Source organism: Rattus norvegicus, chromosome X (assembly GCF_036323735.1).
Source record: "Rattus norvegicus strain BN/NHsdMcwi chromosome X, GRCr8, whole genome shotgun sequence".
NCBI classification, from domain to species: Eukaryota; Metazoa; Chordata; class Mammalia; order Rodentia; family Muridae; genus Rattus; species Rattus norvegicus.
In genome coordinates, this window is record NC_086039.1 from 150,423,559 (window position 1) to 150,438,086 (window position 14,528).

General features: G+C 39.6%; 2 pseudogenes; one reads left to right on the plus strand and one right to left on the minus strand.

Annotated features, from left to right (window-relative positions):
- Window positions 1-1,593: 1,593 nt before the first annotated feature.
- Window positions 1,594-6,826, minus strand: LOC134484010 (large ribosomal subunit protein eL15-like; annotated as a pseudogene).
- Window positions 6,827-9,038: 2,212 nt separating this feature from the next.
- On the plus strand, window positions 9,039-10,373 carry LOC134484223 (alkaline phosphatase, tissue-nonspecific isozyme-like; annotated as a pseudogene).
- Window positions 10,374-14,528: the final 4,155 nt, after the last annotated feature.

Sequence of the window (14,528 nt, forward strand, 5' to 3'; positions counted from 1 at the left end):
AGTATCCTCACCATAAAATTAATTTTTATTTCTAAAGACTTCAACTGATTAGATAAGGCCCACTTAACAGAATGGAAAACAATCTGTAATACATAAAGTCCATTAATATAAATGACAATTGCATCTAAAAATTACATTTACAGAAGCATCTACAAGTAAACATCATAGCCTATAAAACTCATCAAATTAAACATGTTAGAAGAATGATACAGAAAATGTGGTTCATTTATACAATGGACTACTACTCAGCTACTAAGAAAGACTGAACCCCCAGTGAACTAGATTGTTGGGGGTGGTCGGCAAGGGGGGGAGGATGTGGAGGGGAACGCCCATAAAGAAGGGGGGAGGGGGATGTTTGCCCGGAAACCGGGAAAGGGAATAACACTCGAAATGTATATAAGAAATACTCAAGTTAATAAAAAAAAAAAAAAAAAACTGTATGGTATTGGTACAGGGGCAGGCAGATAGACCAGTGGAATAGAATTGAAGACCCAGAAATGAACCCACACACCTATGGTCACTTGATTTTTGACAAAGGAGCCAAAACCATCCAATGGAAAAAAGATAGCATTTTCAGCAAATGGTGCTGGTTCAACTGGAGGTCAGCATGTAGAAGAATGCAGATCGATCCATGCTTATCACCCTGTACAAAGCTTAAATCCAAGTGGATCAAGGACCTCCACATCAAACCAGATACACTCAAACTACTAGAAGAAAAAGTGGGGAAGCATCTCGAACACATGGGCACTGGAGAAAATTTCCTGAACAAAACACCATTGGCTTATGCTCTAAGATCAAGAATCGACAAATGGGACTTCATAAAATGGCAGAGCTTCTTTCTGTAAGGCAAAAGACACTGTCATTAGGACAAAACAGCAACCAACAGATACCTGAGGAAAAGAAGGTCCAGTGACAGGCCCAACGTGGGATCCAGTTCAAGGGGTGGCCCCAAGGCCTGACACTATTACTGAGGCTATGGGCCATTCACAAAAAGGGACCTACCATGACTGCTCTCCAAAAGATCCAACAAGCAGCTGAAAGAGTCAGATGCAGATATTTACACCCAACCAATGAACAGAAGCTGCTGATCCCTCTGTTGAATTAGGGAAAAACTGGAGGAAGACGAAGAGGAGGGTTACCCTGTAGGAAAACCAGCAGTCTCAATTATCCTGTAAGGCAGCACACACCAGCTCATATGAGGCCTCCAATACATATACAGCAGAGGACTGCCTAGTCTGGGTTTAGTCAGAGAAGATGCACCTAACCCTAAAGAGACTGGAGGCCCCAGGAAGTTTAGAAGTCTGGTGGGGCAGGCTGGGCGGGGACATGTGGGGACATCCTCATCAAGACTTGGGGGGTGCATATGCAGGGAGGAGGGATGGGATGTGGAACAGTCAGAGGGTGAACCGTGGACCTGAAGGGAAATAAAACCTGGAGTGGAAAAAAATTAATGAGTTTTTTTATTGGCTATTTTATTTATTTACATGTCAAATCTCCTTTCCTGGATCCCCATCCATAACCCCCTATCTCACCACCTCCTTCTCTCAGGTTGTTCCCCCTCCCCAACCACCCACCCCTTCCCACTTCCCCTTCTTGACATGCTCATACACTAGGGTGTCCACCCTTGGCAAGGCCAAGGACTTCTCCTCCCATTGGTATCAACAAGGACATCCTCTGCTACATATGCAGCTGGAGCCATGGGTCTGTCCATGTGTACTCTTTGGATGGTGATTTAGTCCCTGGGAGCTCTGGTTGATTGGTATTGTTCTTATGGGGTTGCAAGCCCCTTCAGCTCCTTCAATCCTTTCTCTAATTCCCTATTCTCAATTCAATGCTTTGCTGCTAGTATTCGTCTCTGTATTTGTCATGCTGTGGCAAAGTCTCTCAGGAGACAGCTATACCAGGCTCCTGTCAGCATGAACTTCTTGGCATCAGCAATATTTTATGGGTTTTGGTGGCTGTATGTATATGGACTAGATCCTGAGGTGAGGCAGGCTTTAAGTGGCCATTCCCTCAGTCTCTGCTCCAAACTTTGACTCCATATCTTCTCCTGTGAATATTTTAGTTCTCCCCTTTAAGGACTGGAGCATCCTCATTTTGGTTGTCCTTCTTCTTGAGCTTCACGTGGTCTGTGGATTGTGTCTTGGGTAATTCGAGCTTTGGGGCTAATATTCGCTTATCAGTGAGTGCATACCATGTGTGCTTTTCTGTGATTGGGTTATCTCACTCAGGATGATATTTTCTAGTTCCATCCATTTGCCTATGAATTCCATAAAGTCATTGTTTTTGATAGGTGAGTAATATTCCATTGTGTAGATGTGCCACATTTTCTGTATCCATTCCTCTGTTGAAGGGCATCTGGGTTCTTTCCAGCTTCTGACTATTATAAATAAGGCTGCTATGAACATAGTGGAGCATGTGTCTTTGTTATACGTTGGGGCATCTTTTAGGTGTATGCCCAAGAGAGGTATAGCTGAGTCCTCAGGTAGTTCAATGTCCAATTTTCTGGAGAACCTCCAGACTGATTTCCAGAGAGGTTGTACCAGTTTGCAATCCCAGCAACAATGGAGGAGTGTTCTTCTTTCTCCACATTTTCACCAGCATTGGTTGTCACCTGAGTTTTTGACCTTAGCCATTCTGAGTGGTGTGAGGTGGAATCTCAGTGTCCTTTTGATTTGCATTTCCCTGATGACTAAAGTTGGTTTGTAAAATCAGAATGGAGAAATAACATCTTAAAATTCTTAGCATCAGCCACTCACTTTGTGACTTTACAAAAATTCCAATCTTCTTTTACAGTCATATTTTCTATGAAGCAGTGGTGGTAATAACAAAGATAGAAACATTTACTCAAGTCTCAATTCACTGTCAGAAATGTGAAATTATCTTTATAGAAATGGTTGTATATGTATGGAAATCATATATATGGAATATATAAAAATCATGCATATCTGATACCAAAGTTGGTATTTAGTCTATTTTGTAAGATTCACACTAGTATTATATTAAGCAAAATGTGAGAAAATCAAACACTTGCAAATGAAAATGTGATTAAAAACACAAGTAAAATTTCAGTATTTACATTCTTCTTGATTCCACCCAAATATATTCATTGCAAATTTTATTCTTGAGTTCCCTATTCTTCAAAAATATAAGTAACACTTGCTTTAAGATAATTGGTGGGGTGCAGAACTCACTCAGCAACACAAAGTTTTATTTGGTTGGGAGTAGGAGAAGAAAAAGAAACAACTTAGACAACTGTAATGGCTATTCCTGGTTGTCAACTCAACTATATCTGGAATGAACTACAATCCAGAATTGGAGGGCTCACTTATGAACCAGATCTTGAGGCTGGAAGACACAAATTTCTGACCTGGATCTTGGTATGGAGATCTTGACACAGTGGCCAAGAAAAGGTTAGGCCCAGGCAAGGTAGTACATTCCTTTAATCCCAGGAGACTGAGACAAGCAGATCTCTCTGAGTTTAAGGCCAGTCTGAGCCAGAGCAAGTCCCAGATCCAGGTGTGGTGGTACACACTTTTTTTTTCTTTTTTCTTTTTTCTTTTTTTTCGGAGCTGGGGACCGAACCCAGGGCCTTGCGCTCGCTAGGCAAGCGCTCTACCGCTGAGCTAAATCCCCAACCCCGTGGTACACACTTTTAATATGGGCCACACCTTCTGTTGGAGGCTTACATAAGGACATTGGAAGAAGGAAACTTCACTCTTTTTGACTGCACTTACTTACCAGCACATCTGTTGAAACTTACAGAAGACCAGCTGAAACAACTAGACTTGTGGGACAGAGTAACTATTAGTTTCTTCCCATTTACATCTGTCCATAGTTGGACTGCAGACTGTAAGCCATCATAAATTCTGTGACTCTAGAAAACCAAGACTAATACAACTTTTGTTGTTTCTGAAAATTTTATATCTAAAGACACAGTTTTCAAGCTCCCTCAAATACAAGCATATATGGGTGACTAAATGTATAGGACAGATAGACAGTAAATGATCAACAATATTAAACTGTGAAAACCTCAGAAAAATGTAGAATGGAATGAGGGGGTTGGAGAGCATAAGACACTGATAGAGTTGAATACTGAGATCAAGGTAAGCCTGGGTGAGCAGTTAACATTGGGCTAAATTCTTTTACATTATAGGAATCAATTTAATTTCCCCTGGGAGAAACAGGTAATATCTGACTAAAATTTGGAAGATACTGGCAAAAATCCTACTCTGAGAAGATTAAGGGCTTAGATTCCACAGCAGTTCTAGTAGTTGGAGTGTGACAGTATGGCAGCCTGCAAGCAAATAAGTCTTGTAACTTTTTGAATTTAAATTACTCATCAAGGTAGTATGAAAGGACAAATAAGTTTAATTTAGCAGTATATACATAAGAAGTTTATTACTAACTTGGAAATGTCCCCATTAGCCAGAAAGAAAAATCATTAAACAAGTTATATTATCATAAAATAAAATATAGAATAAATAGACAAGCAGAAAATAAAAAAATAAAAAATTCATTTGTGACTTTTACATATTTTACATCATTGTCTGAAGACACCACAGCCTATAAAAACAGTACTTAGAGATACTGGGCTGGAACTAACGTGAAAGCCTTCTCCGTGAAAACTAGTCCTCATATTATATAAACGGTCTAAGCAAGCTGCCAAGGAAGAAAAGCAATTAATAGTCCTATCCAGTTGTAAAGCTGAAGTCAAAATAATAATAGTGACAGTTTTATCTTAGGGAAAAACCAAAAAAGGTCTAATAATATTTAACGTCTACCTAGTGGGAAAGAATTCATGCTTAGTACTGTAAACCTAGCCAAAAAATGGGCAGTGAAATCATAAACACTAGAAGAGAGTAGACATTGGAAATGCATTGAAATAAAAATGTAAAAAGAACATTCGAGTTTTTTAAAAAGATGAACAAAAATGATAAAATGAGCTTAGAAAAGAGAGATCTGAAAGAAGTGAAACTACAAATGAATGAGGAAACAACTGATAGCTCAGAAATACAAATGATCAGAAGAATCTATTAGGAAAAGTTCTCAAATTTTTGGATACCCAAGGAAAATAGATAAATTCCTGGAAAGATGTAACCTACCATGACTACATTATAAAAAATTAACAGACTAATAACAAAGAAACTAAAGCAGAAATTTTAGAGAAAGAAAACTCCAAAGAAAAGAGAGTTTCAATGGATAAATTGTACCAAATATTTTTACTACAAATCTTTTTTAATCTTCAAAGACTGAAAAGATACTACACTACTAAACTCATTTCAAGAAGCCATCTTTACTCTGATAGTAAAGCTAGACAGGGACACTACATTAAAAAAAATGTTACAGACCTGTGGTCCTTTGTAATACCAAAACATAAATATTCAACAGTAAATGCACAAATTGAAGAGATCATAAATTATCAAAGATATCTTGAAAAATATGAATATTGAGATATCAAAGTTTTCATATTAATTTTGAGACTAACATAAATGTAAACAATGTGTTTTCACCAAATCTAACCCCCATTTCCTCCTTCCAAATCTTCCCATAGCACTTCCACTGTTTTCCCCTAAACTTCATGTGCTATTTTTGACTGTCCTAAATTATTTATTGGATATGAATTTTACAAATATTACATGTATTATCAGTAATGGTGGAACTGGAGAGTACTGTGCCTTCTCCAGGTTGCACGGTTAGATCCACCAATAGTGTGGTGAAACTTGTGGCCCTTTCCAAGGCTCCTGCGGCCAGCAGATGTCAGCCCACACATCTCTCTGTGCTTTTGGACTGGTTTGGTGATCCGCTGGGTATCCGTAATTTTTTCTGATAACTTTATGAAATGGATCAATGAGGATAACCTAAAAAATTTTATATGTGGAAACTTCACCAATGCAGTAGGAACTCAGGACTCTCAAAGCCCCACAATGATGCCCAGCTCTCTCCTCAGCAACAGATTGAAGTCTTCGGGCAAGTTTCAGCTGGTTAACACCATGGTGGACAGGCTTGCCGTAAATTACACCCTTAGGAACCTGGTGTTTGCTACCACCACGGCAGACAGAAATTCTATAAAGGACATAACCTTGCTTAGTCTTGTATCCCAGCCTTTGCATTTTATCAGGTTGGGGGAGCCCTGTGCAGCACAGAGAGCTGGCTATATTGCCAGCAGCAAACCCTCACATCGGACTTCTTCCTCCATAGCTCCTGGATATATTTGTATGTACCCATCTTGGCTCACCTGATGGTTGCCATCAGAGGAAAGGAAAAAGGCTTTCTCTCATACGCTATTTTAAAAAACTCATAGAGCTCATTTAATGTTACCAATATAACTGTGGGTGTAATACGAACCTCTACTGGAACATGGGTAGTGTTTCAGAGGATGCATCTCTGGGGTAAAATGCTTCCTTTCAGAACATTCCCCAGTTGTCAAAGATAACTCAGGTAGAGGTGAAACTTCATGACTACCTCCTCCTTTAGCTCATATATTTTTTTTTTTTGGTTCTTTTTTTTGGAGCTGGGGACCGAACCCAGGGCCTTGCGCTTCCTAGGCAAGTGCTCTACCACTGAGCTAAATCCCCAACCCCATTAGCTCATATTTTGTCCTGCTTGATTTCCTATGGATCTTCAACATACTGTTATTAATTTCAAACTATATTACTAACATCAATGTGGAAATGACATGAAAAGGATGCCAGGACCAATAGAAGAAAAGAGAGAGATCAGAGGTATAGTACATATGTATAATTCAATTTATTGAAAATGGATCCATGTAAACATTTTAGGAAAATAAAAATATTCTTAAATAAAAATAAATGCACACACAATATATACATGTCTATCTATCTATAAATTAAAAATGTACTTTATACTTCACAGAGAAAAATCTCAACATAGATTAGAGACTTAAACATTACAACATGAACCCTTCAAAAAGGCAAGATAGAAATGTGGGGTAATTTTTTGATAAGTATTTTTTTTCTGAAATAGCACTCAGGGAATAATAGTAAAAATAAGTAGTATTACATCAAACATACAAGCCCTTGTACTATCAAGAAAATCAATGAACTGAAGAGACAATGTATGGCATGAGATAACATTTGCAAACCATATATCTAATAAGAAGTTAATACATAAAATGCATAAGGAATGCACATAACACAATAACAAAGAACAACACTTAAACTGTGGGCAAAGGTTCTACATGTATAATTTTTCAAAGAAGATGTATGAATGAACAATACATACATCAAAAGATGATGAAATTAGACATCATGTAACTATAAACAAAGGACAAGGAGTGTTGAGGAAAGGCAATCTTTATACATTGCAGTTATCAGTTTAAATTGATGTATTTATATGTAATTCACCGTATGTCCTATTTAGCTTTAATTGTAAACTTGACACAGGCTGGGTTCATCTGAGGAAAACCTTGAATGACAAATTTCCTAGATCATATTAGCTTGTGAACATGTCTGTGGGTGATTGTTTTAATTGTTAATTGATTTAAGAGGGTTTAGTCCACTTTAGGCAGTCCCATTCTCTGGGTAAATGGTCCTAGGCTACACATAAGCTTGTGAGGGAGTAATCCAATAAGTAGCATTCTGCCATAGTTTCAGCTTTGACTTTCTGCTTAATTTCCTGTCCTGACATACCTAAGTAATGGGTTATGATTTGAAAGCACAAAGCAAACAAATCCTTTCCTCTCTTAAATTACTTTTTGTTTGGAGTATTTTATTACAGCAAAAGAATGGGCTAGAACATCATAAAAACTAACAATCCCACCTCTGAGTATATATATGAAATCATTTTAGTTTAATGACTTATATGCATGTTCATATTCATAACATTATCCACAGTACCCTCTATGGAAATATCCCAAGTATTTGTCAACCGAGGTATAACAAAGAAAAACACTGCAAATAAGCCCACATACTTAAAAGGATACCATGGCATTTATAAAAGATACCATAGCATTTATAAAATGTTTTGACCTAAATAAAGTATCTTATGCTAAGTGAAACAAGCAAAGCACAGAAAGCCAAGTATTTCATGATCTCACCTATAAAATGCAATATTGTAAGTTTGAACTCATAGTAGCTCAGATAAAAGTAATGACTATCAGATGCTAAACGTTAGGAATAGAAGAAAAACGTGCTGGTCTAATAGTAGAAACTTCCATTTAAGTGAGCTGAAAAATCACACATAACTATTCTTGCAATCTTTAAATGAATATATTTTTCATTAGAGATTTTTGGCATAATCAACGTGAAAAATGTGGCCATAAACTGTTTTTGCATTGATCAAACCAAACATAAGGAGAAAAATTATTTGAAAACAACACTAGCGCTAAGGAGTAGAAGAAGAGAGATAGATAGGAACACCCTTACTGGAGTCAATGCTAATAGATAAAATGTTTCGAGGTAAATGATCTGACTTTAATGTTAATAGCAAATAGCTCCAGTTTGAGATTAATATCAGTAGCAAGTAACTTTCTTATGAGATTAAGAAAAAGAGAATGATGGCAGGTGCAGGCTTGGCTTCCATGAGAGGTAGCCACCAGAGTATGCTCCCAACACTGTGCTCCCTAGGGCTACCACTGGGACAGACCCTCCTCAGGAGTGCCTGCAGGATAGGAACTTCAATTAACAGATGAAACAGCCAGCTCACCTCTTCCCACCAATCTGGGTTCTAGCAAGGTACGAATCTTGGGGTATGCCATGATCTCACCATTTCGAGCAATGCCCATCTGCCTTACCACCACTTTTATGACAGAAAAAGACCTCAATTACTGGCGACAACAACCCCAAGAGACCTTGAAAATTGCCCTGAAACTACAAAAGCTCAACACCAATATGGCCAAGAATGTCATGTTCCTGGGAGACAGCATGGGCATCTACACACTGATGGCTGCCCTCATCCTGATGGGCCAGCTACACCACAATACAGGGAGGAGAAAGGGGGAGGAGACATGGCTGGAGATGGACAAGTTCCCCTTTGTGGCCCTCTCCAAGTTGATCATGGATGGCAGTTGGAATTAAATGTACCCGAAGAACTGATGTGGAATATGAACTAGATGAGAAGACCAGGGGCAGAAGGCTGGAAGGTCTGGTCCTCAACAGCATTTGGAAGAACTTCAAACCCAGACATAAATATTACCACTATGTCTGGAACTACACTGAACTGCTGCCCCTTGAACCCTCCAGAGTGGACTACCTCATAGGTGTCTTGAGCCCAGGGACATGCAGTAAAGTTGAAACAACCTGACTGAACCTTCATTCTCTGATTGGTATAAAGTTACGCTCCAGATCCTGACAAAAGATCCCAAAGGCTTTTTTCTAATGGAAGAAGGCAGAATGGACCATGGGCACCATGAGGGCAAAGCCAAGCAGGTACTGCAGTGGTGGTGGACCAGGCCATCAGAAAGGCAGGTGCCTTGACTGTAGGCCAAAACTCCATCTTTGATCTAGCTCCCATGATGAGTGACATGGACAAGAAGCCAAGGGCCCTATTGCACATCTGCCTCAGAGTCCCTAAGCAGAAAAATATTCCTCACATGATGGTGTATGCCTCCTCCATTGGGGCCAGCTTTGCTTGACTACTGTGCCTGGGTAGGCTCTGCAGGCAGCCCCTCCCCAGGGGACCTGTGGCTTCCATTGGCTCTGCTTCCCCAGTGCACCATTTTGAGGGTCCAGATCCTATGAGCCCACAATGGATAGCCAGCTCCTCTTCCTTTGTAGCCTTCCACCTAGCATCCCAAACTCAATGGAATGGCCCAGGCAACCTCAAGCAAGAAAAGGAGTTTGCTACCTGCACCAGTTGAGTACAGAATCCTTCATGGCCCAGCTTCTTGGCTCTGCCTTTATTCTGTACTCACTGCCCTTTGGCCAGCAGGACTGGTTTCTTCTCTTGGGCAGTCAGGACAGATTGCAGATTCCCAAAACACCTTATTTTTCTACTAAATATATATTCTCCATCCCCTGCAACCTCCATGGATTCCAGATCTGACCTCTCCCGGATTCCTTTCCTCTGGAACACTTAGCCCCATAGTCACAGCCAGTCCTTAAGCCCAACCTTCTCTGGAGGGAAGACCAGGTCTGCAGGGCAAGACACACACCACAGACACACCCACTCTCTCTACTCCCCTCCCCCCATCTCTCTCCTTCACTCTCCCAATCACAGTTTTAAAGACACTGGGCAACCCTTCTTGGAAGTGGCTCTACTGTTTGGAATAGAAACAAAAATTGTTTTTTTTGGTTAAAAGGGAAAACAAGACATTTAAATAAAATGTCCCAAATATTTCTGAGGCCAGAGCTGAGTCTTTGGTGTTAGTGGGAATGAGCAAAATAAGCTCATTGCGCAGGAAGGCACTGAAGTCAGGGCAAGGGCAGAGATGTCAGGGTTCTGCCAGACAAGGTGGGGGTCACTGAATACCAGCTGTGATCCACTGTTTCTGTGCCCCCGATTATGGCAATTCGAGAATGGGAGACAATCCATTTGTGGGTCACTGTGGGGAGGGAGGGGAGTGAGGGAGGTAGGGGAGAGAGGAGGGGGAAGGGTGACCTTTGTAGCTAAACCCAGTCAAAGGTTTCAGTGATGACCTGGGGGTACCCTCACAGCATGACATTTAACAAAATATACTGTATAGCCTGGTGCAATATAGTTACTCACTCCTGCGTTTATCAGCAGATCCTGAGCGCATGGCAGGCAATGATGTATAAAGGATTTAGTTGCCTGGCAGTGGCTGGTGAGAAGGCACTTTTAGGCACTGGCCACTACACAAGCATACAAACTTGAGTTTGATTCACAGAATCCATGGAAGACAGGAGAAAGCTTACTCCACAAGGTTGTCCTACCACCTCTCATATTTGTGCTGTAGTTTATATTCCCTCACATACAATCATACTAGAGGTTCTTCATGAATGAAGTGGACCTGTCTTCTCTTGCAGCGCCTCTAGCAGTCTAGGAAGTAATCCTCCCATGTCTACTTCTCATGGGAATGCTACAAACAATGCAGTACAGTCTCTCAAGTTTGCCCTTCTTCCCTCAAGACCCTTTGCTTGTGAGAATGAACACTGACCCCTACCTACAGACAATAACTCTGACCTGTATATTCATTCAGCATCTTCCTTGATCTTTCCCACCTCCCACTTTATGAATGAGGACACCCACAGTGTGGGTGGTGGTATGATTGTCAAGGTCTCTCAAGACTTGAATCCAAATTTGCTTCATGCCAATGTTCCTACACTTAATGACATATTTTATCTATATTTCCAAATTGCTGCCCAACCAGTTTCAGCAAATGCTTCACAATTCTCTCCAGTTAAACAGGAGCCAAAACTTTACACCAGTTAAACAGGAATTAAGAGTGACTATGTGGCATGGACACCTTTCTGTTCTGAAAGGACACTGAGCAAATTTTCCTGAGCTTCCTAGCAGTCAAAGCAAAAAGGGAATTACAGCTAAGATGACGCTAGGATGAAAAATTTAATTGTATGCATTCTCTCTTGAATGGAGATATCTGACTCATCTTCAGTTGTAGATCACAGCACCTTGAGGTGCTAGGATACTTTATAGTCCTTGGTATCTCTCTGGACTGTCATTTAAGCAGTTCCTTACATTCACAGGGAAGCACTTTTTAAAAACTTACATTCCAGTCATTGCCCTGATCTCAGTCCCCCACCAGAGTTCCTCATATCCCATTCCTCCTCTCCCTTGCCTCCAAGAGGCTACTCCCCCACCATCAAGCCTCCCCCTTCCCTGGGGCCTCAAGTCTCTCAAGGATTAAGCAGCTCTTCTCCCACTGAAACAAGACCAGGCAGACCTCTGCTATGTATGTTCGGGGGGCGGGAATCCGTGAACTAGCCAGCCTTTGTATGCTTCCTGTGGCTCACATTCTCTGGCAGTTTCCTTAGGTCTGGTCTAGTTAACTGTTGGTTTTCCCATGGGATCACTCTCAGGTCTTCAATCCTTCCCCTAATTTAACCATAGGGCTCCTGACTTCAGTCCAGTGGTTGGGTGGAAGTATCTGTATGTCTGAGTCAGCTGCTTGTAGGGTCTCTCAGAGGACATCATCAGTAAGTGTCAGGCCATGGTGCCCTTCCATGGAATGGATCCTAGTTGGGCCTGTCATTGGACCTTCTTTCCTTCAGTCTCTCTCCAGTTTTGTCCCAGTTTTGTTCTTTTAGACAGGAATAATTCTGTGTCAGAAATTTTGACTGTAGGTTGGTAACCCTGTCCCCTCCACTTGAGGCCCTGTCTATCTACGGGAGGTGGGCCCTCTCCCCACTGTTAAGAAATTGTGGCTAAGGTCACTCCATGTTCTACCATATACCACGAAGACATGTGTTCCACTATGTTCTGTCTATTATTCATAATAGGCAGAAGCTGCTTGTTTTTTTTAAATGTTCCCTAGTACTGCCTGCAATCTTTCAATGTTAATATCTAAGAATATGATTACCATGTGAGACAAAAAGGATAAAAGATAAATCTTTATTAAATGGAAAAGACAAATTTAATCAATCCTACCCCCAAAATGTCTGTCCAAATGTGAACAAGGATGACACCAAGGGACATGTCAAACTAGAGGGGAAAATGTTCTTGAGGCTTTATCCCTAACATAAAGAGCTATAGGCAACTAAGGAACTGCGGGGGAGATGTGATAATATTTTACAATTTGCTTGTGATTTCAACTTATTTATAGTGAATGATAGGGATTCAAACTCAGGTCCTAATCCTTGCAAAGCAAGAACTTTTACCCAGACACGTCTATCCAGCTCTCCAATTTATTTATAAACAATAATCTGTATATGTGATGGGCAGACTATATATTGAAAAGTGACAATAGAAAACATAAATATAAATAAAACACAAAAAGTTTGAGGCTTTACTAAGAAAATTAAGGCTTTGCACTATAATAAAATATCAAGAAAGGTCATACTTGGGTTTGTATGTGAGACAATTTCAATACACACTGTTAAGTTTCTGAAAAAATTACATTTTTATGTGACATATAGAGAAGAAAAATATAAAGTTTGCCATTATTGTTATACATTACAATACAATAGGAAGATTAATTAAGCTTACCACAAAAATTATTAACATTAAGGCATGAAGTGCTTTTTGAAATGTTCCAGCAACATGGCCAAAGGACTCAACAGTTTATTTCAGATACTGGCTCATTATGCTTTTGGCTTCTTGTTTCATAGTACCTTGGAAAAGGAATAAAAAAATAAAATAATAAATATCTTTTAAACAATTCAATACAAAAATGTGGTATATAAACACTTTAGTCAGAACAGCCTTTGATCAGCTGATGCTCATCATCTTTCAAATAGCAGATAACACTCAAGTTCAATTAGTCGGTGACAAAGTATCCAGAAATCTACCAAGAACGTTTAAGAAAATTCATTGACAATGATATGAACACATATTTTTAGAATGAAAAATGTCAAAGGAAACCATGTAAAATATAAAACCATGACATTTTATATTGATCTACTTTTTACTCACTTGAACTAGAACAGTGAAAGCATCTATAACCAGTAAAACACACACACACACACACACACACACACACACACACACAATAAATCCCAGATGGTAAATTAGTGCAATGATGATGTTGATCAAAGAACAACCCTATTTCTATTATGTAACTCTTCAGGCTTGGTAAACATCAGGAAGATTTAATGTTAAAGATTAGGAAGTGCATGTAGGGGTTAGGTGATACAGTTGAAAGGCTGTTTAATGAGAAACAAAATAATTCCCCTCTCCTCAAATTGCTAAAACTAGTAGGTTTTCCTACTCAACCACACATATCAGGACTGCGTATATAGAGTGAAGGTATGGTGTTCCCCAAACACTCTTAAAAGAAAGACAGTTAAAGGAAGAGTTCAATTGACTCCATAACATTTCTTTAACTTGCTAATGAACATGCCATTTAAAGATTTGCTGCTATGATAAAGAGATAACAAAATGACTAGGGGCTTTTTTTCTTTTTTAAACAAAAGTCTTTAATTTTCTTTCTTATTGACCCTTCCTCACTATCAAAACTAACATTTGAAACCTTAATTTTTTGAGATTTTGGATTAGTGAGTCTTAAAGCATTGAGAGAGGTTCCAGTTACTGATACTACACAGTGACTAGAACCTGTCTCCTCAGTACTGCAGAGTATACAATGTGTTGGATGGAAAATTGCTCTATCAGTTGACTCCTAGAATCTCCAATAGATCTAATGAATCCTCACAGCTATCTTTACATAAATGCTACATTTTTTATTTATATTTCCTGGGAAAGAACAACTACATTGTCATTTACTTTCTATCTCTCTCCTGGTTCCTGTGATCTACCCTTCTTATATCTCATTTTGTTTTTATCTTTTTTTACAGTCCAGACTTTATGACCCTCCCGGTACACACCCAGATTGTTCCACATCCCATACCTTTTCTTCTGTCTGGATGAGGATACAGGTATTGGGTGGGGCAACAGGGCTGGAGCCCTAAGGGATGGCAGAAAGAATGGAACAGGAA